Raw genomic sequence first — 25,871 nt, 5'->3', positions numbered from 1 at the left:
TTCGTCGGCCTAGTGCCCTATAGGTTTCAATTTTTTTTTTTAGCACAGTCGTCGCCTCCATTCAAATTGTACTCGGGCCGTTTATTTAACCTGTTCTTTTTCACTAAGGCCCTGTAGGTTGGGTACTAGATACCTCTGTGTAGTAATATTTCTATTTGTAAAAAGTGGCTTGTTAGGCCAGAGATTGTCAGATTGTCATGCAATGTTGCCTTGAGTAGGCTTGAGAAACTGAGAGCCTGTTAGCTCTTTTGCAAGTTTTGTAATTGTAAAGTGTGACTCTGGAAGGCTTGAGATTTAGATTGTGGAGAGCAAGTGCTCTTGAATTAGGGGACTTCTGCCCCTCATTAAATAATACCTCTTCCTCTTGTAAAATTGTAAAACTAGGGGCTCAAAGCCCATAGTGTTAAACTTCTGAATCGTGGAATTTTCCCAATCTCGTTTAATGATTGCTATTTGTACCTGTAATATTGTTATGGAAAATTGTTAAGTTTGAAGTTCTAAAAGAAATATAACCTTTGTTATAGTTTTAAATCTATTCTTGACATCGTAGTTAGACCCATTCACCCCAGCACCTTCTTTCACCTCTGCTTTCCACGGATACCCCGGAACAACAATAATAATAATAATAATAATAATAATAATAATAATAATAATAATAATAATAATAATAATAATAATAATAATAATAATAATAATAATTCGGTAATGCAGAGAGCATAAGGCTACCAACTGTTGAGTGAAATCCCCGTAAAAATGCGGTTAAAGAGGGTGAGAATCGAATCGAGAATCGCTAACTTGGTTTTATGAAAGTGGCGCTCTTGGGTATGAGACACTCAGCCGGCATTATAAATGATGAAATATCATCATCAGCAGCAGCAGCAGTACCATTAGTTTCCTTACAGCATGTATGCCAAGGGAAGCGAGGTTTGACCGCTGGTTTAGGGATTTTTATTGTGCCATATTTGGTAATAAACATGGTACTGACTTATGGGAGTGACACCACATTGCATTATTTCAGCCAGTTTCAGCATCCCTATACCCGGTTAGTTTGATAAATGTCCTCCGTTCGTGATACTTTACTACAAAAGTAAAGATGATATAAATGGGGCATATGGGATATGGACACTTCCTCTCCTACATGTAAAACAAGGTAGACTCTATAGAATTCCAATTCTGAAAATGTGTATTTTATTACTGGTTTTATATTATTAATAATAATACTGTTATTGTTTTTACGTCCCACTGAGTACTTTTGAAGGTTTTCGGAGACGCCCAGGTTTCGAAATTAGTCCCGCAGGAGTTCTTTTACGTGCAAGTAAATTTATCGACGCGAGGTTGACGTATATGAACACCTTCAAATACCACCGAACTGAGCCAGGATCCAACCTGCCAAGTTGGGGTCAGAAGACCAGTGCCTCAACCGTCTGAACTACTCGCCCCGGCATTATTATTATTATTATTATTATTATTATTATTATTATTATTATTATTATTATTATTATACTCAAACACAATCTTACGCGTATATTAAAACTTGTAATAGGACTGAATGACAACACATTCCCATTATATTGAAATCTCGTTCATCTGGAGTTAATGGAATCGGAAGTGCCCCAGATTACCGAAAATCCATTTAATCTGGTCATTTAGGGCACTAAGAGGAATAGGAAGCACAAATTACTAAATATAGAGTAACATCATCCCATTTAATTTCAGAAATGCAAACCACATTTTGTTAACCCAGTGGGCAAACATCATTGGTATTCGTTTGAATGTACGGTGCTTTCCAAGTCCCTCTTAAAAATCTATCTGATAATATTATACGTTAGCGTTGCGTTTTAATGATTGCAATGCAGTTTTAATAATAATAATAATACTAATAATAATAATAATAATAATAATAATAATAATAATAATAATAATAATAATAATAATAATAATAATGCTCCCTTTTACGTCTCGCTAACTACCTTTTACGGAATTTGAAGATGCGAGGTGCCAGTATTTTGTACCTATAGGAGTTCTTCTACGTGTCGGCAAATCTGCTGACTCGTTGCTGGCGTATATGAGCACCGTTAATTACGATCGGACTGAGCTAGAATCGAAATCGCCAATTTGGTTTCATGAAGCCAGTCCTCTTGAGCCCCTCAATTTGACATTAAAAATTATGAGATAACATCATCATCATCATCATCATCATCATCATCATCATCTACAACAACAAAAACAAAAACATCAACAACTTCTTCTTCTTCTTCTTCTTCTTCTTCTTCTTCTTCTTAATTTTCTCGTCGAGCGAGTTGGCCATGCGGTTAGGGTCACGCAGCTGTGAGCTTGCATTCGGGAGATAGTGGGTTCGAATCTTACTGTCTGCAGCCCTGAAGACGGTTTTCCCTGGTTTCCCATTTTCACACCAGGCAAATGCCGGGGCTGTACCTAAATTAAGGTCATGGCAGCTACCCTCCAACTCTTAGCCCTCTCTTATCCCATCGTCCCCATAAGACCAATCTGTGTCGGTCGACGTAAAGCAAATTTTAAACAAAACAAAAATTCCTTTTCTTATTATTCTTCTTTTGCCACTTTCTCCACACCTGAAAGGGGTCAAGCGTGCGATTCGTGACACAGGTGAGATCTTGGAATGACGTAAAATTCCCAGCGTGGCCTCGAACCCAGAATCAAAGGCTGCTATGCTGATCACTCAGCAAAGAAAAAGCCGTATGGTTGATGTAATTACATACTGTATTTGCGTGAAATTGGACGCTGCACGTCTTTCGCAGGGTTGGTTTTTGAAAGCAGTATACTTTCGAAACCATTCGCAACCTACAGGCTGCGGTTTCACACAAAGGAGTATCGTGAGAAAAATAGGACATCTGGCTACCTTGCGATTTTAAAAAACACTGAAAAATTCGAGACTGTGGCACAGAATTGTTCTAAGGTGAGAAACAAATAGGAGTTGGTGGTTAGTTACTTCGCTTTTCCATTCTCCACAGAAGTCAGTAATGGTCTTGGGCAGGGCTGTTGAAACTGTGCACACTGTAAGATCGCGCAGGGGAACATGTGAGTGAAACAGAACCTTGGCACAGTGATAACAAAATGACGAACATACTGAACAAGTGGTCAAGTGAGGAGGTGCGTGCAGTGATCATTTTTTGGTGACAGAAAATATGGAAATTGCCAATATTCCGAGGAGGATTGTGTCTGTAAGCGGTCAGAAGTTAATGCCTGATGATGATGATGATGATGATGATGATGATGATGATGATGCTTCTTATTTAAAGGGGCCTAACATCGAAGGTCATCGGCCCAATAATGTCTGTCCAACAAGTCCGAAAATAGTGACATTAGTTTGCAGAGAGTCTGATCAGTTGCTCACTACACAGCCCATGCTTTGCTACGCCTGACATCCATCTCTTTGAGAGAATGAATGTATAGCTACGGGACAGACGATTTTCTAGTGACGATGAAGTGAAAGAAGAATTACTTGACAGAAATGATGCGTCTTTCTATCACCAACGAATAGTGAAAAGATACGGACAGGCTGTGTTGAGGGCGCGGCCGCAAGTTTTATGGAGTAGAATACACCTTTTGACAGAAATGATATAGATCGTTTTTCATATAATTCGATTTATTTACCAAATCTTGTCAAACTCAGGGATTCTTTTTCTACAATTGGCTTTACGTCGCACCGATACAGATAGGTGTTATGGCGACGATGGGATAGGAAAGGCCTAAGAGTGGGATGGAAGTGGCCGTGGCCTTAATTAAGCTACAGCCCCATCATTTTCTGGTGTGAAAATGGTAAACCATGGAAAATCATCTTCAGGGCTGCCGACAGTGGTGTTCGAACCCACTATCTCCCGGATGCAAGCTCACAGCTGCAGAGAGTCGAACAGTTGCTCACCACACAGCCAGTGCTTCGCTTCGTCTGACTTCAATCTCTTTGAGAGAATTAATGCACATCTACGGGACAGACGATTTTCTAGTGATGAAGTGAAAGAAGAAATAGTTCACAAAAATGATACTTGACGCCGACTCTCAGTCCACAGGATCCACACATGGTAAAAGTGCTGGGCTATACATCCCGCTCCGTGGATTCCTCCAATTTCTTGCTCTGACGATAGTCTGTGGGGCGTTGTGTTGCAGACTTGTTGGGCTTACTCGACTCCCTGCTATCGTCCTGAAGGCGTTTAATGTACTTTCTAATCCATTCAGCCCGTTTATATTTAGACAATTTGCAAATTTAACACAATGATCAAGTTTCAACTAGCCTGGTCACAAAGTTATGGAGGTAACGCTAACCAGTGGTAGTTAGTATGACAGAGTTCTACGAGATAAATGTAACGATGCCACTTGCAATAGTATAGCGCCACAGAGTCGCGATGTATTCTAATTTTACTCCGGCGGTACATCTCATTTTGGCCGGCCCCGTGGTGTAGGGGTAGCGTGCCTGCTTCTTACCCGGAGGCCCCGGGTTCGATTCCCGGCCAGGTCAGGGATTTTTACCTGGACCTGAGGGCTGGTTCGAGGTTCACTCAGCCTACGTGATTAGGATTGAGGAGCTATCTGACGATGAGATAGCGGCCCCGGTCTAGAAAGCAAAAAATAACGGCCGAGAGGATACGTCGTGTTGACCACACGACACCTCGTAATCTGCAGGCCTTCGGGCTGACCAGCGGTCGCTTGGTAGGCTAAGGCCCTTCAAGGGCTATAATGCCATGGGTTTGGTTTGGTTTGGTTTGGTTTTGGTACATCTCATTTTAACACAGAACGGTAGACCCTCCCCACCACTCGATACAGTCACCGGTTATTGAAGCTAATGCCAAAGAATATTTTCCCCTTCACCTTTTTATCCGTATATTTACCATTTAGATATAATTTATAGTTACAGAGCTATGAAGGCAAATTTATGACGCAATTCCGTGTGTCGTACGAAATTCTACGCGGAAATCAGTACGCGAACGGAACGAAAGACGCATTCTACGTCAAAACTAAGTTTATGTTATATCAAACGCTTGAATTGCGTTTGTATCTGGGTAAAAACTAAAATAAAAGTGCGGTGCCAAACTTTAACAGAGATTTTTACGAGTGGCGGCTGATGCAGAAAATCAATTGTGAGCTGTAACCCATCCCCCCTACAAAAAATTAAAATATTTAGAAACATATCGGTATGTGGTTTTCAAGAGGATCTCCACTGAGTTTTCCACACTGAACAAACACGCAAACAACCCCAACACATATACACATTCCTCAAAAGGAACTATAAAACTATATAATTAAACACACAATAACGCCTGCAATGGCAAAATATTCACGAACTCAAACACTTGGTGTGAGCGCGCAAAAACAGAACTTCCCAATGTTACCAAGATCATTGAAATAAAACCATCAACGTCGTAATGCAAAATTACATGTTATGTTTTTATAGTGACATTTATAAACTAGAAATTTTTAATTGAAGAAAAACACAATATCATGTCCTTATTTTGACAACATAAAAAGTTCAAATTTTATAGTTCATCGATTTTAAAATATAGTTATGTAATAGGCGAGTTGGTAGAAATCTATCCTCTTTGGTGTTAAAAGACCTGGCGGGAACAGCTCTACAGTACTTTGTTTTCCCGTTTGCTTTTAGCGATCCCCTCTTAAATACTACCGCCGAGTCATGAGGGTGCCACCTGCTACCTTTCCATATCGGTCATAATGCAAGTGTGACTAGTGCTGCCTCTCAGTGGTCGAACGAAGAATTGGAGTCTTGGCGGTCTTGGCTGTTGTTTCCACAGCCTATCGGAAAAGTTGGGCACGCATGCACAAAAGGCAGAGTTCCTGGTTTCTGGCTAAAAGCTTAGAAATTCTCGCTGAGCTGTGATCGCACAGTCACCCGGCGTGAAGTGCACGAGTAGTTACCTGGTTGTGAGGGGAGTTGAATAATTTCCTATTCTTTGGCTGACGTCTATTTCATTGCACTGTATTTGATTGTAGAAACTACTTTTAAAGTAATTTATTTTTCAAATAGGCAATGTGCTGCAGCACTTCACCACATAAGGTACGACCGTCCCTGATTTTTACACTGAGTGGCTAAAAGTCATATATAAAGCCGTATATAATCCCTGAGCGTTGCGGGCAGCTGCGGCATAGCTGAGCAGTCTGTCACGGACACTAGTCTCGTGAAGATGGCAACACGTCGCGAGTTAACCGACTCTGAACGTGGGATGATCATCGGCGCACGGCGCATGCGTCATAGCATTGCGGAGATTACACGTGAATTCGAGTTTCCGAGGTCAACAGTGTCGAGTGTGAATCTTCAATATCGCAGAGAGAATGGCACAACCCGCGTAAACCGCCGTATGGGAAGAACACGGGTGTTTAACGACCGGACATCACGTCGTCTCCGCAGACCCATCTCTGGGTGCTCGACGGGCTACTGTGAGTCATATCACCGCTCAGTTGAATTCTGGGTGTCAGGAACCCATTCCTACCAGCACTGTAAGGAGGCAAGTGCACCTCATAAGGTTCGCCAGCCGACGACCAACTCGTGTCCCTTTGCTGATACCTCGACGCAGAGCTCAACGACGTACATAGGCCCGCGAACATCGGCAGTGGGCCATGGAACAGTGGAGGCGTGTGGTATAGTCCGATGAATCCCGGTTCCATTTGTATCGAGCTGATGGGCGCGTGAGAGTGTGCAGTATGCCCCGTGAAGCTGTGGATCCTGCGTGTCAACAATGTGTCCAGGTGGGAGGTGGCTCAGTTCTGGTCTGGGCGGTGTCCTCATGGTCGCAATTAGGCCCCATTGTCCGGCTACAGGGAGCGCTGACAGGTGCACGTTATGTGGACATTCTTTCAGACCATCTGCATCCCTTTCTGGCCCTAGAGTGCCCTAATGGAGATGTCATCTTTCAACAGGACAATATGCCATATCACCGCTCTGTGGTGGCATGCAGGTGGTTGGAGGAGCACTCCAGTGAAGTTACGACCATGGATTGGCCCTCCATAACCCCCGATCTTAATCCAGTCGAGGATTTATGGGATGCTCTCGATGCGTGTGTACGCTCCATGAACCCCGCACCAAATACACAAGACCAATATGGGTAGCAGTGCAAGTTGCGTGGGTCCAGATCCCTCCAAAACGATTTCAACACCTTGTAGAGTCGATGTCTCGCCGTAGTGCTGCCGTTTTGAGGAGCAACTCGTTATTAACATCGCATTCAGTGTCTTGCCATGACGTTTGCCCACTCAGTGTATCTTGGATCATTCATCTAAAAGAATTGGGAACTTACTTTTTGATTTTTCCTCGTATGTGGCCTGAACGCAAGCAAGCTAGTAAACAAACACGCCAGAAGCAAATCAGGAAGTAAGCAAGCAGCAATCAATCAAGCACGTTCGTAGTTTTACATGATTGTCGATATCGCGCCCAGAAGTAACTGATTAACCTAATTTTATCGACACGAATAATTTTCTTCGCCAATCAGATTGTGCCATCGTTATTTATATAACACTAAGAGCACCCATAAATATTTTGTTGTTATAATTTACATACAGCCTGTATAGCCAATACCAGATGTCATCGTCAGACCACCTTAGAAACAAAGCTTCTGCAATTATGGTACACCAAAAATAGCAATAATTTTACACAATCTAAGACAGTTTCACTTCGCATCTACTCGTTCTACAAAGTTTGGCTATGAGTCTTTGTGGCATTATTCAGTACATATATTTAATAGCCTTCCAGATAATGTACGGCTCTTTAACAATTTCCGAAAATAAGATGTTGAAATATCTAAATAAAAATTAGATTAATTATCAATAATAATAATAATAATAATAATAATAATAATAATAATAATAATAATAGTTACCGTGGTTTGGTAGACCAGCAGAGGTGAAAGAAGGTGCCGGGATGAATGGGCCTAACTACAAGGTCAAAGTTAATTTAGAATTTTAACAAAGGTTATATTTTCCTAAGCAAAATACGACAAAATTTTAACAACTTTTCACTTAGTGAAATAACAATGACATATCAATTAGAAATAGGACTTAGAAAGATCTAAATTTCCGAATACTAACACTCTTGGGCTACAAGCCCCAAATTTTGAGCTCTTAGCTCAACTTTTACAGGCGAGCACAAATTGTTCAAAGGGCAGAAAGCCCCTAATCCCTGGAGCACTTGCTCCCAACTTCAAATGTCAAGCCTCCCAGAGGCACAGTTACCACACTAGAAAAGAGCTGACACGCTCTCAGTTTTTCAAGCCTATTTAAGGCAATACCAGAAACTTACAATTATTTGCCATCAAGGCACAACTTACGAAAGAGAAGCAGGGGTATCCTGTACCCAACCTACTGGGCCTTAGCAGAAAAGAACAGGTTATGTAAATGGCCCGAAACACCAAATTGAATGGAGGCGTGTACTTGCACTCCTAAATATGCATTCTTAAAACCTAAAAGGCACTAGGCCGAAGAAACAGGGGCTGTTCCCAAACTATGGGGGTGACTCGTATAAGAATAATTTAATACATTACGGAAAGGAAGAAAACCAGTTACAAAACGTAGTCACCTCAAACTAATATGAAGGGGAGCTCGAGAGGGTAAATCACTCTCTATCCCCGAATTACAGTTACAGATTTTATGAAATTTTCACATTAGCCGGCAGAATTGACATTTTAGAGAAGTTGGTTACATATTAACGTTTCGGACCTATCCCTCGGGTTAAACTGCGGAGCTAGCAAGAAATAAAGATATTAAACGGCCATTACCTTGCTGAAGAACAGCTGCCAGCTGAAAGAGGCACCTCCCCCCTCCTGCTTAGTTAGATGTTGATCAAATGGCCAAGAGACGAGAAAATCCGCAGTTTATAAACCCTCGGGGAAGGTTCGAGACCTTTCATGAATAATCAAGCCACACCCTCTCAATTTTATTGGACCATACAATATTTAAACTCAAAGTCGAAGAAGAAATCCAGGATTGGTCGGAAATTAATTACAAAAATTAGCGATTTGCTGGATTAGAAGATATCCAGGATTGGTCGGAAATTAATTACAAAAATTAGCGATTGGCTGGATTCAAAACTGACGGAAAGAAAAGATAAATATTGCCAACCCACAAATGAATGAACGAAATTTAGTAAAGAAAAAACTTATGAATACAAAATTTCTTCAAAAATAAGTTCCTTCACTTCGCACCAGGGTGCATGATGATAGTTTTTAACAGTGCCATCTATGAGAGAATGTCCACACTTCTTGATCAATGGAAAACAAAACAAGTTGAAAATCACACAGTCCTGGAAACTTCACAATCATAATTTTTTTAATAATGTTATTTGGTTTACGTCTCACTAACTACTTTTACGGTCTTCGGAGACGCCGAGGTGCCGGAATGTAGTGCTGCAGGAGTTCTTTTACGTGCCAGTAAATCTACTGACACGGGGCTGTCGTATTTGAGCACCTTCAAATACCACCGGACTGAGCCAGGATCGAACCTACCAAGTTGGGGTTAGAAGGCCAGCGCCTTAACCGTCTGAGCCACTCAGCCCGGCAATCACAAAATTAAGGTAGTGACATCTTCTGAGTAAAAGTTTAGGGAGGTCTAGTTCCAAGTTCACTGTTCCTCCAGTAGAGGAGGTTTTATTGGCGCAAGATTTAAATGTGCGGCGTAGAGGTGTACCTACCGGTACAATAATAATAATAATAATAATAATAATAATAATAATAATAATAATAATAATAATAATAATAATAATAATAATAATAATAATAATAGTACCGGGTGTGTTGGCCGTGCGGTTAGGGGCGCGCGGTTGTGAGCTTACATTCGGGAGATAGTGGGTTCGAATATCGCTGTCGGCAGCCCTGAAGATTGTTTTCCGTGGTTTCCCATTTTCACACCAGGCAAATGCTGGGGATGTACCTTAATTAAGGCCACGGCCGATTCCTTCCGACTCCTAGGCCTTTCCTATCCCATCGTCGCCATATGTTCTATCTGTGTCGGCGCGACGTAAAGCCACTAGCAGAAATAAATAAATAAATAAATAAATAAATAAATAAATAAATAAATAAATAAATAAATAAATAAATAAATAATAATGTCCGCCTCTGTGGTACAATGGTTAGTGTGATTAGCTCCAACCCCCGAAGGCTCGGGTTCGATTCCTGGCTCTGCCAGAAAATTTGAAAAGTGGTACAAGGGCTGGAACGGAGTCCACTCAGCCTCGGGAGGTCAACTGAGTAGAGAGAGGGGTAGTTAGATTCTCTCTTCGCCATCCTCGATGTGGTTTTCCGTAGTTTCTCACTTCCCCTCCAGGCAAATGCTGGGATGGTACCTAACTTAAGGCCAAGGCCGCTTCCTTCCCCCTTCCTTGTCTGTTCCTTCCACCGCCTGGGCGAGATACTGGTCCTCCTTCCCAGTTTTATCCCCGACCCAAAGTCTCAGCTCCATTACACTGCTCTTGAGTTGGTTGAGGTGGGATCCCTCGCAGAGTCAGAGGGATAAACCAACCCTGAGGTATAAAGGGATTAAGAAAAATAAAGAAAGAAATAATAATAATAATAATAATAATAATAATAATAATAATAATAATAATAGTAATAATAATATAGCCTCAACTTCTGAGTTAGAGGCATGTTTATTTGCTGACTATGTGTCAATTTCGACATTCAGTTTTCTTGTATCAGATGGCAGAGATACTGGAACTCTATTGGGCGAACTACGGATGTGTTTTAATAAATGTGCAACCATAGACATGTGATTTGCCGACACCATAAGACATGCAGTGTCGAATGGTCTTTTTACAACTCTTCAAACAATTGGCTGCCTCTGCCGGCTACAACCCGTTATCTTTGGATCCAGAGGCTGACACTCTACGACTGATCCACCCAAGAAGCTGCTCAGTCCGGAAAATAAATTCTTTGAAAATTATTTCGTATTTTACAGGGATACAAATTAAATAGCATATGATTTGCACGCCTATGTACAAAAACAAAACAAAAAAAGAGACAGAGATTAAGTCGCTGATCAGTAACAATTACAAATCATCACAGATCAATATCCAGCATGTTGGACCACTCCACTCCTTCGTCCCTGCCTTCATGGAAGTCTAAAATTGTCCCACTAAATTTTCGAAGAGGGCAGTCGGGCACGTCATCACACTCACAGTAAGCTTTCTCTCAGATACCTTCAACTTATGTTCTTTTGAATATGTCTACAATTCGAGGATACAATACTATGAGAAATTTCGAAGTACGGGTCGACGAGGGTCACATAAAATAGGTTCCACTCGGTGGTGTAGCGGTAATTTTAACAGGGGGAAACAGTGTAGGGCCTATACCGCAGGGTATAGAATAGCCCTTAGAATTACGGGGGCCCTCCATCCTTTCCCGGAAAAGTTTTGACAGTTGAGAGCAAATTGGCGAGTTTTGAGGCCCTTTGCGTACTTTTAATACTACTGTTAATATTTAAAAAAATGGCGATGAACCGAAATCTATTTCCAATTCGTCTTTACCATCGTCAAACAATTCAATTTGCAGAATGTAAATATTATCTTGTTCTGATTATCTCATAATATTGTTACTTACGCTCGTAGAATTTTAAAACAATTGAATTGCGTGTGAAAATAAAACACTGGTTGATAACTTCTTTATTACTTGAAAGAACGATTCCTGACCTAAACCTTAAGACAGTTAGCAGCTATCTGCTTCACAAGCGTGCTCATGAACACACCCGTTTTATTTTGGATATTAAGTGCGGCCAGTGTCCAGTAATCGGGAGATAGTGGGTTCGAGCCCCACTGTCGGCAGCCCTGAAGATGGTTTTCCGTGGTTTTCCATTTTCACACCAGACAAATACCGGGGCTTACCTTAATTAAGGCCACAGCCACTTCCTTCCACTTTCTAGGCCTTTCCTATCCCATCGTCGCCATAAGACATATGTGTGTCGGTGCGACGTAAAAGCAATTAGCAAATTTAATTAGATATTTAAAACAATTATAAATCGCATAAGTACTGATATTATTTAAGTTCATCATCATCATCATCATCATCATCATCTGTTTACCCTCCAGGTTCGGCTTTTCCATCGGACTCAGCGAGGGATCCCACCTCTACCGCCGCAAGGGCAGTGTCCCGGAGCTTCAGACTCTTGGTCGGGGGATACAACTGGGGAGAATGACCAGTACCTTGCCCAGGCGGCCTCACCTGCTATGCTGAACAGGGGCCTTGTGGAGGGATGGGAAGATTGGAAGGGATAGACAAGGAAGAGGGAAGGAAGCGGCCGTGGCCTTAAGTGAGGTACCATCCCGGCATTTGCCTGGAGGAGAAGTGGGAAACCACGGAAAAGCACTTCGAGGATGGCTGAGGTGGGAATCGAACCCACCTCTACTCAGTTGACCTCCCGAGGCTGAGTGGACCCCGTTCCAGCCCTCGTACCACTTTTCAAATTTCGTGGCAGAGCCGGGAATCGAACCCGGACCTCCGGGGGTGGCAGCTAATCACGCTAAACACTACACCACAGAGAAGTTCATAAAGAGAAAATTATTTATTGTGTTTAAGAAGTAATTTTCAGTTTCTCCAAAAATTTTGCACTAAATTAGGTGAAATGAAATGGCGTATGGCTTTTAGTGCCGGGAGTGTCCGAGGACAAGTTCGGCTCGCCAGATGCAGGTCTTTTGATTTGATTCCCGTAGGAGACCTGCACGTCGTGATGAAGATGAAATGATGATGAAGTCTACACACACACCCAGCCCCTGTGCCAGCGAAATTAACCAATTAAGGTTAAAATTCCCGGCCCTGACGAGATTCGAACCCGGGACCCCTGTGTCCAAAGGCCAGCACGCTAACCATTTAGCTGTGGAGCCGGTCACAAAATTAGGTATTTTTGCTGAAAACGTCGTTCTCCTTCCGCTACACCCCTGGTTCCAGTGTAATTACTCAAGTTCACTTCAACAAGAGCATTACATGGCTGTTTAGAGAGCGAGCGGTATGTAATGCTCACCCTATGCTGCACGGAATGCAAATGGGGATAGCATTACGGAGCGCCGTGCCCAGACTCGGCGATGTGACTTTTATTGCGGTCCCAGAGCGGCCCTACGAGCGCCATCTAGCCTTAGCTGCCGTCATTACTGTGCCACACCGTCTGCAACTTCTACTCTGGAATTATCAAATTGGTATTAATGTGGTTACAAAGTTACTCGTAACTTGTTTAGGCGGAGACTGCGCTGGAGTTATAATACCGGTATAAACCGTAGTTGTCACCTTAATTGAAAACAAAAACAGTTTACACAACCCCCTCACTTTTTCTCACTTATCGATATCAATAATTATTGATAGGATATTCAACGCACAGTTTGTGACCTTCCTCTTTCAACACAACCCCCAACACGCCCGCAACTCTCGGCCAGAGCGAGGGCGCAAACCTGGTGGGGTCGTGGGTGCGAACTGTGTCGCTCATTTGGACTTGGACAATCTTTACAGCCGGATGCCCCTCCTGACGCCAACTCCATGTGGTGAGATGCACTCACTTTCGCATGTCTCTGAAGTGGTTTTGTAATATGGTATGTTGTACGTAGATGAAGATGTGTTTACCAAGACAGTCACAAACATCCAGCTAGCGAGCCTCAGGAATTAACCGGATGTGACTCAAATCGTCAGTCCAGCCGGGAATCGAAGTCGAGATCCTCTGAACCGCAGGTTACTGCGCTGACTATTCAGCCATTGAGCTGGATATCCAGTATTTATATTAAAGGCTACTTTTTGTTTAAACTGTAGATTAGATATTTCCTTTTTTAATTTGCTCAGTTACCAGCTTACCTATCCTCAAACACACATTGGGCCGATGACCTCGATGTTAGGCCCCTTTAAACAACAAGCATCATCATCATCATCATCAAACACACATTTTAATGTGTGGATGAGGTAACGTGTCCGATTGAGACTGATTGTGCCTAAATAAATAAATAAATAAATAAATAAATAAATAAATAAATAAATAAATAAATAAATAAATAAATAAATATAGTGCCCACTAACTTATAAAACGCCCGTTATTGTTTCTTCTTCTACTACTACTACTACTACTACTACTACTACTACTACTGTCATGCGTTCTTTTTGGTGCCTTGTGCTTAGGCAGCCTTGATGTTACAGCACGCAGTTAAGTTGAGATTAGAATGGTCGCGGACTCAAACAGGAGTGTGTGTTATTTTGACTACTCGTTGAGGGAAGGCAAAGGTGCCATAAGACTCAACATCTGAAACTGAAGAGGTTCCAGTAACATATAACTGCTTCTTTGAAGAGAGTGGACGGCAGGGGATGGGGGCAAGCAGCAGGGTATGCCAGCATTCCCTTATTTTTTCTTTATGGGGGGTGCCCCCGAAGCCCGCTCCCCCCGTGTGACCATCGACTCAATCAACATGGCCTCCGACATGCTATTAGTTCTAAGAAAAGAAAGATAGCAGGGAGGAGTGGAAGTGTGATACTATAGGAGTATCTGCCTGTCCGCATGCTCAGCATGCTACCAGGCCAGATATGGTGGTGGGTATCAATAGTGGTGTAATCGGGTAATAAGGGTCAGGACAAAACCACATAGGCGGAAATGGAAAGATGCCTACATGTATAACCTGACATTTTATAGATAGCACATGCAAGGATGTGGTTCTGGAGAGGTCCAGGTAATTGCTTTAGTTGGGAATAGGTGTCATGCACAAGCCATAAGCCTATTCCTCGCCAGTCCAGTTGTTCAGGGGATCAGTCCTTCTGGACACTGCTGTGGCTAGCGCGGGCCTTGTCGGTTGCCGAGCCATGCGGCAATAGCCACTAGGACCTGTTGCACCGCCCGATTCTCTTGGGGTCCCTCGTACCCAGTCTCCAATCCCGGAGAATTAGGCCAAGCCCACCTGGGCGGGGGCCTCCTGGATGGGGGTGGGTCATGACGCCGGGCCAGGTGGCCCCCCGCGCAGTTGGCGCACACCGGCGCCTCCATAAGTGTAGCCCAGGCCGTGTAATGATGATCACCACCACAGCGGTTGCACCTCACTTGGAGCCCACAGCTAGCCTGACGGTGGCCCCACCTCTGACAGTGGAAACACTGCAAGAGCTGTTGAGGGGGACTTTTCAATCTCACCTGATACCCGCTACCCGCTGAGGTCTTCTCTTGATTGGCTCCTCGGTCGACTGCCGTCGTAGGAGCAGTCCTAGGTTGCGGCTGGGGGGCCCTCTCCTGGTGGCCCGTCTTCTTCTTCTTCCTTCTCGCCCTGGGGCGGCGTCTCCTTCCCGGGGGCCTCTTCTCGGCAGGGGAAGAGGCCTCGTCTTGGTGGCCCTACTCCCAGCCTGGTGACCTCGGGATAGCGGGGACCCCTCTGTGTCACCGTCTTCTCCCTCCTCCTGGCTGGCGGCGGCGTCGCTCGCTGCTGGCATCTCTGTGCGATCCCTGTCCTGTAGGGCGCATATTGATGTCTGCATCGTGAACGAGTGGCTAGCAGGCCGGGCCTGGGTAGCAGCCTCTGAGCGCCCAAGGGCGTCCGCCTCCGTGTCGCATTCCGTCGTTCGGGTCGCCTTTCTGGTCTGCGCCCAGCTGGTGGGCCTTCTCTGGGTGGTCCGGGCAGATGGTGGACGTTCCTGGTTGGCGATCTTGTTGGTCTGCGTGTACTTCGTGAAGTACAGCAAGTCAATCTGGGTCGCACCGTCGCAGCGCTCAGGAGCGCCGCCGTCGTCCTCGGCTCCAGGGGAGCCAAGAAGCGTGGGTCCGTTTCCACCTGCTTGTGCCTCTGCCTCCTGGCTGTCTGCGTCCCGACTGTAGACGTCCCCTGTGACGTCTGGGTGGCTGTCTCCTGGCTGCCGATGCCGGTAGGGCAGCTTCTCAATCCTGGTAGTCGGGTGCCCTAAAAGTAAGCAGAAAAACTCCTCTCGTAGCGGCTGATCTGGCCTGGGTCCATGGGACGAATGATTATCGCCCAGTTCAGGATGTCCATGATGTCGTTGGTAGAGAGGGCCTTTCCTGCAGCCCCTCCAGCCTGGTGAGGAGGTCGATGATGAGGTATGCGTCCCTATAGGGGTCGTTTCCTTGTCGGTACTGCACCAGTAGAGCAGGGAGGGCCATGTTCAGTGGGAAGGTCCTGTGGTCGACCCAGTGGATAATCTCCGTCACTGCTTCCTTGAAGTTCTCTGGTAGGTTGTCTCGCAGTTCCATCATCCCTGTTGCTTCCTGAAATAAAAACCTGAAGGAGAAATAGCACTAAGAAGTGCTTCCTGACAAGCTCGTACTGCGTACTTAAAAGTGCACAGTAGACAATGCTCTTTCGGAGATGTACTAACAAGTACAGCTGCCTGACTAGTACTGGGATAGTACAGATCGCCTGTCGAGGGGCGAGAGAACGAGTGAGAGAAACACGTCCTTCCACTAGCGCAGTCGAGCTCGTCCTCGGTGCCAACATTCCCGTCACATGTCTGCTTTTTATAGTGCAATGGTGATCGCGTTTCAGTGGCGCACGTATTAGCAAAGTGTTTCAAATTTTTGAAAATGGGATGGATTCTATTCACTTAGTATCACAGTCTCTTAATTTCAAGAGATTTTTTGTGAAATAATAATAGGCCTACCGTATTTAATATTTCTTTTGAATTCCAAGTTAAGTCGATTTTGATAATAAATAATGGGAGCAAATAATAATAATACTGTACTTTGATAGAGGGGGAGTAAAATCAAATTTCAAATCCTCCAAACCCTATGGCAGTACAGCCCCGACGGGACGTGGCCTACCGAACAACCGCTGTTCAGCCAGAAGGCCTACGGATTATGAGGTGACGCATGATCAATGCGGCGAATCCTCTCGGCCATTATGCTTGGTTTCCTAGATCAGGGTCACCATCTTACCATCAAATCACGTAGGCTGAGTAGACTTCGAACCAAACCCTCAAGTCCTGGTAAATATCCCCGACCTAGCCAGGACTCAAACCCGGGGCTTCCGGATGAGAGGTATGCACGCTCCCCTAGACCGCGGGGCTGGCAAATTTCAAATAGTGAAATTATTTTTTGAGCATTCAACTATCGATATAACATTTTTCTAAGTGACCTATTTACCCACACAATGCTGTCACGTTACGCCACTGAGATATGAGATGCATTAACTTTAACTGCAAGGCATTTAATTTAATTTTTTGATTCATTTTTGTTCGGAAGTGAATTTTTATGACGCCCAATATTCATTTTATACAGTCACATAGACATCCACGTTTGTGTTCGTTTTTTGTGTGTGTACCATTGGCTAAATGAATAATATTGCATGTTATTTAAACGCATGCAGTTCTCCAAAGTGGCAGCTTTTCCTGATTTGGAACCGTCACTTCGCAATTACATGAGCGTAAAGACAACAGTAATTACCAATATGCTGCGAGACTGTATAACGAATTTTCTAAAGGAGACATTCAGGGAAAATTGGAACACAATTGAAGGTGTAAACTATTCAAATTCTTTCACAAAGACTTTAGAGTTAAAAATAAAACCGTTGTCCAAAGGAATGTTCTTGGAAATTAGCTCCACATGTGACAGATTTGAAACCCTGGGCACGTTTAAATTTAAGTAGAACCAGTTGCAGTTGACAATGTAAAGAAACGGACGTCACGTTAATATCCAACTTCACGAATTGCTGAGTGCTAATTATGAGGCACCTTGGTCCTTGTCGGCTGTCGGGTCTTATGCATGCGTGTCCGAGGTGTTTGAGAATAGCTATACTTGAGGGAGCACAAACCGCGACAGCATACGTAAACATTAAATGGACATGTGACTTGGCAAGCATTTGTACTGACTGCATGACCTGCCCACTTTACCATGGCGATGATTTGGGACTGCGAGTAGAATTGATCACCGGCATTAAAAAAATATCCCATATCTATCTTGTCTGAGTATGGTTATTGATATGCCACAGCATTTCTTGGCCAAATGACTAACATACACCAGTTTAAAAGGCAATCTAACAAGTTAGCAATACTTTATGGTAAGTTGTACAATGGTTAATAATTTAACAGTGGACACCATTGTCTAGAAAGGATGGAAGACTCAAGACTAACCAGTATAATGTATAGAGCCAACTTGGGCTCACGCTTTTGCGCCAGAATTAGTGGTAGTTTCGCCACCAGGAATTAGATAAGAATCTAGGGTGTAGTATTTTTGATCACAGTGCTTTTCCAGCAGAACCTGTATTTTCCCTCCTAAGAGTAAGGAACTACTTAGGTTGGCAATACACCCGATTGTACGAAAATGTATTTTAAATTATGTGACAAGGAGGTAAGCGAATGACGAACTTTACTATACAAAAGAGACAAATTGTTCAGACTGAGTAAAGGATGCAAGTAGACATTGAACTCCTGATCACAGCAAAAAAAAGAATGCACTATGATACGCTGTAGGATGCAAACCAGAATTCTGGACAGTCCGAAAATAGAATACAATAAAATATTAGTAAAAGCAATTGATGTTCCTATAATAATGTCGAGTATTTTATTTTATTTTATTTGCAAAATTTCAGTCACAATGATGGTGTTGTTTACATTACATTGTTCATGATGATGATGCTTGTTGTTTAAAGGGGCCTAACATCTAAGGTCACTGGCCCTCGCGTTATATTGCAATGGAAGTCTGATTGGTAAAGGGGGGCTGGTTTGTTCAATAACTTAATAATTTAGGTAATGCGAAATGAAGGAAATCCACAGCCTGTTTCCAGTCATTTGACCGGGTGAGGAATGGAATGAATGAAGCCCCATATAGCGGCGAGGATAGGAATTGTGCCGACTGCCGAAGCCTGTCGCACTCCTCTGGGGCAATGATTAATGAATAATAGATGAAATGAAATGATATTGGAGAGTGTTGCTGGAATAAAATATGGCAGGGAAAACCGGAGTACCCGGAGAAAAATCTGTCCCGCCTCCGCTTTGTCCAGCACAAATCTCACACGGAGGGACCGGGATTTGAACCACGGAACCCAGAGGTGAGAGACCGGTGCGCTGCCGCCTGAGCCACGGAGGTTCAATGAGGTAATATCAAGTTTATTCTATTCTAATACTTACTGTATATTTATCAGTTTTTGTCTTTGACAAAATATTTAGCCTACCACAATAATATGTGTAAGTGTAGAGTTTCCTTCCGTTTCAAGTATCAGCAATAGAGTATAATCAATACGAAAGCCAACATTCCCTCTTTACTGTGTGTGTTGGCCATTCGGTTAGAGGCGCGCGGCTGTGAGCTTGCATCCGGGAGATAGTGGGTTCGAATCCCACTGTCGGCAGTCCTGAAGATGGTTTTCCGTGGTTTCCCATTTTCACACCAGGCAAATGCTGGGGCTGTACCTTAACTAAGGCCACGGCCGCTTCCTTTCAACTCCTAGGCCTTTCCTATTCCATCGTCGCCATAAAACCTGTCTGTGTCGGTGCGACGTAAAGCCACCAGCATTCCCTCATTAAATTATTCAATATCATTTATTATGTTTATTATCACCTTATTATATCATTAATTATTTACACACATTAAATCATTAATAAACATTTGAAGAAGTGTGCTATGTAACGATTTCCTATTATTGACATGATACTGTATAGGCTTTTGGGCTTATGCCGTGTCAAAAAAATAAGGTGAAATTCTTTACGTTTCGCAGAGGACTGTGCTCTGCGTCCTAAGAAGAAATCTCGATTGTCCACCGCTTAGACTGGTTCTGATGGTTCGGTCAGCTTCGTCTTCGAACGCTAGCGTTGTGCCACGTCCTCGGAGCCATCTGGTGGCGAATGAACATACCATTTCCACTTCTATTATAACGTCTAAATTCAAAGAGTCATTGTTTAAGAAGCCTTTCTCGTGGACAGTCGAGATTTCTTCTGAGGACGCAGAGTATAGTTCTCTGCGCAAGGTAAAGAATTTCACCTTATTTTCTTGACACGGCATAAGCCCGAAAGCCTACACAGTATCATGTCAATAAGTACGCGCCGTAAAAGCATCAATGGCAACATTTCCTATTATTGTTAGTGACTTCTTTTTCTTTTTACTGTGTTCCTTTTGTAAGCGACTTGGGCGAGCTTACAGGTTGTGCCCGAACACAGTACAGCTGGAAATATCAGTATGCTCGCTGCGTTCGCCGACTTCTCTGAAAACAACCCACTTACTGGCCTCGCATATCTCGATCATGCCCATTACTTTGTACAAACCACTTGTTCTGGGAGAATCATGCACCAGATGACTGGCACAGAAGCATGGTGGTAAAATGGATCGTGTAATCTCCGACGCAAAGCAAGGTACCTTTTTCAGGTAACTGGCACAGAACTGTTGCCCCGAGCGAATTTACGAAGGGAAACAACATCGCTTTGGTGCAAACAGGTCGAACAAGATCTTGAAATTGGCATCGTTCCTAAAACCTAATATATAATGGAAACGCTTTGCAAATTGTGATACAAGAAAACTCACAAATCGAATTTAAGTAAGGATTAAGATGAATGAGATGAGAAGAAGCTAAGCGACAACGAAGCCTAAGAATGACAGAGATATGAGCAATGAAGCAAACTACAAACCATTTTGATAAATTTTCGTAGTCCAGAGTTGGATCAACCGAAAAACTAACTCACTGATTTTACGTCACATTATGGTTTTCGGAGACGCCGAAGTGCCAGAATTTAGCGCAATAGGAGTTCTTTTATGTGTAGGTAAATCTACCTACGCGAGGCTGGCATACTAGCGCAGCTTCATGTAGCAGTGGACTGAGCCGGAATAGCACCAAGTTGGGTTCGCTCAGAGTCCGGCTAATAATATTTACAACATCGTAAAGTACCTGCATTAAGACACTGCATCAGGGGTTAGTCCCTAAAATTCTAATACAAAGCCATGGAAAGAACCGCTTACATAATCAATATCAGTTGAAGAGTGTCTACATCAGCATTCCAGGATCACCGCTAGTATGCCAGCCTCGCGTAGGTAGATTTACCTACACTTAAAAGAACTACTATTGCGCTAAATTCTGGCACTTCGGCATCTCCGAAAACCATAACATTAATTAATGTGACGTAAAATCCGGATTTTTAAAGAACGCAAAGAAAATGTCTACACGACCCTCCATGTGCTACCATGACGGCATGCAAAAATATTTCTCGTGATCCATTTAGTGTTTGTCCGAGAAATTAATTGAAACTCATCGACAAACCGCCCAATCGAGTTCCAGTTTTCTCTACCATCTGGTACAATATACCGAAACGCTCAGGCAGTCTATAGTTTTGTACTCTCTCTCTTGGATCTCCGTGCTATTTAATCACTCCCGATCATTTGACCTGAACTTACGATAAAAGTATTCCGGTTAGAGGCCTCGTTATTATGAAATGTGAATCCAGGTGCAGAGGCTTATTGGTATGGGAAATGCAAGATGAATCAGTTGCATGTACGCGGTTACCTGCCCGTTCCTGTTGAGCATTAGAGACGAGATAGTCTCTCATTACTTGCCAATGCAGTGCACCATATCTTAATGGTGTACATTATACCACTTACCTCATTATACTGCACAGCAACATCTCGTTCTTATAATGTGCTGCTGTATGGTCTACATGAGCCAAAGACAATGAGACCATAACGTTTCATGCATTATCCTAGTCACTTAATTGTTAACATTGTTTTATAATTCACACAGTTGAACTTGCCAGATGTATTCGGTAATCGAACACGAACCACTTGGCGTCATCTCAGATAGTCTACTCTACTTGGTAGGCACAAATCTGTTATCGCTGATTACTAATGCTAGTATGCAACTGATAAGACAACTCGGAGGGACGTCCTGTAATGTATAGAGGTTTCAGCAGGCATTGCCTACGAGGTACAGTAAAACTTGCTCGAAGCGGAATCACAAGAGACCAATATTATTTCTAATTAAAGCATTTTTAAATATTAATTAGAGCTTAGCTATATCTGCCTACGTATTACGCTCGGCTATCCAGATTGGTGTAGGCCTACTGTACGTAGTACTTTAGTACACTCATTTGTTAATTATTATTATCACTGCACTTTATTATTAATATACCTCGGATTTTTAGATGGTAATAGGTTAGAATGCAAAGTAATTTGGTTTGTAGGAAGTGTGATGCAACCCGTTGTACCAGAATGTAGGAAGAGTAGCATAAATTCAAGGAGTTCTATAGGCTGTACCCCTAATATCTATGCAAATCTCATAGCATAACCGTTGTACAGTGTAGGGTATACTTGTTACAGGCTTAAGTAAATTTGCATTCTAACCTATCAGTACCTAATAATCCGATCTCTAATTATTACATGCAGCATAATACACAGTATTTAATTTTGGCAGTATCACAACACTATATTATACTATTTTAGAACACTGGATATACTCTCCTTAAAATGATTTCCGTCATAAAAATCTATACAGTACTTCAAAACACTAAGCTTTCTTCAACAGATCAAACAAAGAAACTTCCTTCCTGTTATTTCTAACATTGTCTTTCTGAATGCAGTCCTGAGATAAGTACATTAGTTCAAGAAGAGTGGAAAAGTTACATGTAATGGCAAATTGGTTTACGTCACCAAACAACTATGGATCAGTTCGTGGGTTCGAAACTTGTTTTGACCTTTTCATCTTCTTGCTCGTCTCCTTCTTCTTATGTCTCCTCTTCTTTCTCGGCCTTTCTTATTGCTAGAAGGGCTTATTCGAAAATGTGGTATGTCGTAAGTTGTTCATCACTTCGAATGAAGTTCTTTTCTTCACAGCGAACGTTTCTTGGTTGACATAAGTTGGATATTGCCGATGCCCTTTCAAGCACTTCAGTAGTTTCACCATCCGTATTATCACTTTCTCCAAACACATGCGTCAGTTTGTCCAAACAATGACATTGATTATACCAGCACCAGAAGTACACAAATATTACACGGAGGTCTACATCACTTCCTAATATTTTCTGCATTGTTTGTTTGTCCAACCCTTGTCGCGTTTCCCTACGGGGTCGGGTATGAGGTGAGATGAATCTGTCGTGGCGGGTTTTAATGACCGGATGCCCTTCCTGACGTCAACCTCATCACAGGAGTTAATGAGATGAAATGAATGACGTGATATATGATAGTAGGGAGAGGGTGAAACCAAGTGCCGGCACATAGCCTACTCCTGTCGAATAGCACCAAGGGGTCTGCTCAAGGCTTAATGTCCCCATCCGACGGACGAATCACCATCAACAGAGTCATACGTCCTCACTCTATATGAGCACTGTGGAGAGGTTTGGAATTTAATCCAGGCTTTTGGCACGCAATCTAGTGATTAGAAATTGTACACCACCACCTCCCCTACCGTGCTGGCCAAAATTCTGATGGTGAAAGTTTTTTCGACCAACGATACTCGAACCGGCTAATCTCGGTGTCAGACCGTTCAGACTTCAGCGCCATAACGATCATGGCCACCAGGCGGGCTAATATTTTCTGCATTGTAGAAGTAAATTTTAAAGAATGATTTCATTTTTTGTTCCTGTTTCCACGTTGAGGAGATGCCGCATTATACAAAAGTAAGCACATTATAAGCCCATAAGTTTCGCCGGGACCGAGAAAATATTCCGTAATGGACAAGTTTCCGTTTTATTCAAGTTCCGCTTTGAACACGTTTTACTGTAGTAAATTAATAACTCACGATTACTTGCACATTCATTCTTTTTCCTCTGCACAAGTTTAGAATGAAGAGATGTAATAGGAAAAGGAACAAAGCATTTCAGCGGCGGAGTGCTTCAGCGTCAGTGAGTATGCGTGCCCTCTTCTGCTGCTCATTTGAGACTGTTTTCAGCATACACGAATATGGTTCCTTGTCTCAAATTGCTCCATTTACCGTCCTCCATCATCCCTGAAAGTTTGTAACCTCATCACGGATACACGCTTTATTTAATGGTCACGATCAGAAACCATCAGAAAACATTCCTTAAAAATATGAAGTAGATCGGTCCAGTCAGTCTGATTGATAGTAGGAATGGTCACCAGTTATCCCAGCTCATGTTGATTTTATTGTCCTATGTAAAATGAATATATATATTTTCACCTACGCCCCAGTAAAATCCACACTGCAAATTATAAAACTCAGCAGGTGCTTGCGCGGCTTGGGCCACGAAGCTATCATAGTGCATTCGGAAGATAGTAGGGTTCTAACCGCAATGTAGGCAGACCTGAAGATGGTTTTACGTGATTTCCAATTTTCATACCAGGCATCTTAATTAAAGCCACGGTCGCTTCCTTCCCACTCCTAGCCATTTCCTATCCCATCGTCGCCATAAGACCTATCTGTGTCGGTGCGACGGACGCAAAGAATATTGTAAAAGAAAACAAGTTATAAACAACGACCTCCACGAACATAAAATCAAATTCTTGAACGTAATTATCTTTATTAATGTTCAAATAGTGACAAAGTCTTGCGCTTCTCAAACGTAGATTTGGTGGCTGTCTATGACCAGTTTAGCGACCTCATTATTTTTCTGACAGCTGACTTATCGGTTCTTTTCGAACCCGTGGCTGCTGGGCTGGGAGCATTGGAATGTAAGTCTTTTATGAGTGTATGTTTTATTAAAGCTTGGTGATTTATGGCCGTATGAATGAGGTAAGTGTTAATGTGGTTTGTGTGTGAGTGTGTGTGCCCTTATTGGCACTATGCACTCATTGACAGTATGACTTTATTTTGAAAGTATTTTCAGTATAACATTAATATTGTATATGTTTGGGGCAGTACACTCGTGTTGGTGAATGTTCCTTGAGAACTTTTATATCTATTCTTCTTTATATTTATGCACATTAGCTGCGTTCAGGACTGAGGGGAGTTTAATTTGCATTTACCTTGCTGCTATGCGCTTCATCATTTCAACTTATGTTTCTTATAACTATACCTCGGATTTTTAGGTGGTAATAGGTTAGAATGCAAAGTAATTTGGTTTGTAGGAAGTGTGACGCAACCCGTTGTACCAGAATGTAGGAAGAGTAGCATAAATTCAAGGAGTTCTATAGGCTGTACCCCTAATATCTATGCAAATCTCATAGCATAACCGTTGTACAGTGTAGGGTATACTTGTTACTGGCTTAAGTAAATTTGCATTCTAACCTATCAGTACCTAATAATCCGGACTCTAATTATAACGTTTTCTGGAAAGTTTTGTAATTACGCTATTGTAAATTTACCTGCTGAAATTGTGATATTGTAAACAGCTTTATTTACAGACATGATAGAAAGTTTGCAGGCTTACGCCGTGTCAAGAAAACGAGGTGAAATTCTTTACGTTTCGCAGAGAACATTGCCCCACGTCTTCAGAAGCAAATCTCGTCCATTCACAAGGAAGAGCTCCCATATCGCTGGTCATCAGTAAAAATGTTTCTGATTTAAAAGCAGTAAATAAATATTCGTTTTGATGTGAAATAAGCAAATATATTGTTTGAAACGCTTGGTTACCCCTCGTTCTCTTGAAAAACAGGAATTTGTTTTATGAAGGACGAACGTTGTCTAATTTTGATAAATAACTTTTGTTACAAATATAGGTTGTCAACTCTGTGTATATGTTTTATTCCATTTTTTCATTACATAAATGTCGTTTGTTGTGCTTAGAGACCCCTATCTGCCATTATTTTTCAATAATATAATGTTCTACGTTGTGAACTTCCGCGGCTCAGGAGGCAGATCGCCGGCCTCTCACCGCTCGGTTCGGTGGTTCAAATCCCGGTTACTCTATGTGAGATTTGTGCTGGACAAAGCGGAGGCGGGACACGTTTCCCTCCGGGTGCTCCGATTTTCCCTGTCATCTTTCACTCCAGCAACACTCTCCATTATCATTTCATTTCATCTGTCAGTCATTAATCAGAGCTCCAGAGGAGTGCGACAGGCTTCGGCAGCCGCCACAATTCATATTCTC

The sequence above is a fragment of the Anabrus simplex genome, chromosome 7 (genome assembly GCF_040414725.1).
Source record: "Anabrus simplex isolate iqAnaSimp1 chromosome 7, ASM4041472v1, whole genome shotgun sequence".
Classification (NCBI taxonomy): Eukaryota; Metazoa; Arthropoda; class Insecta; order Orthoptera; family Tettigoniidae; genus Anabrus; species Anabrus simplex.
This window is presented reverse-complemented; position numbering follows the sequence as displayed.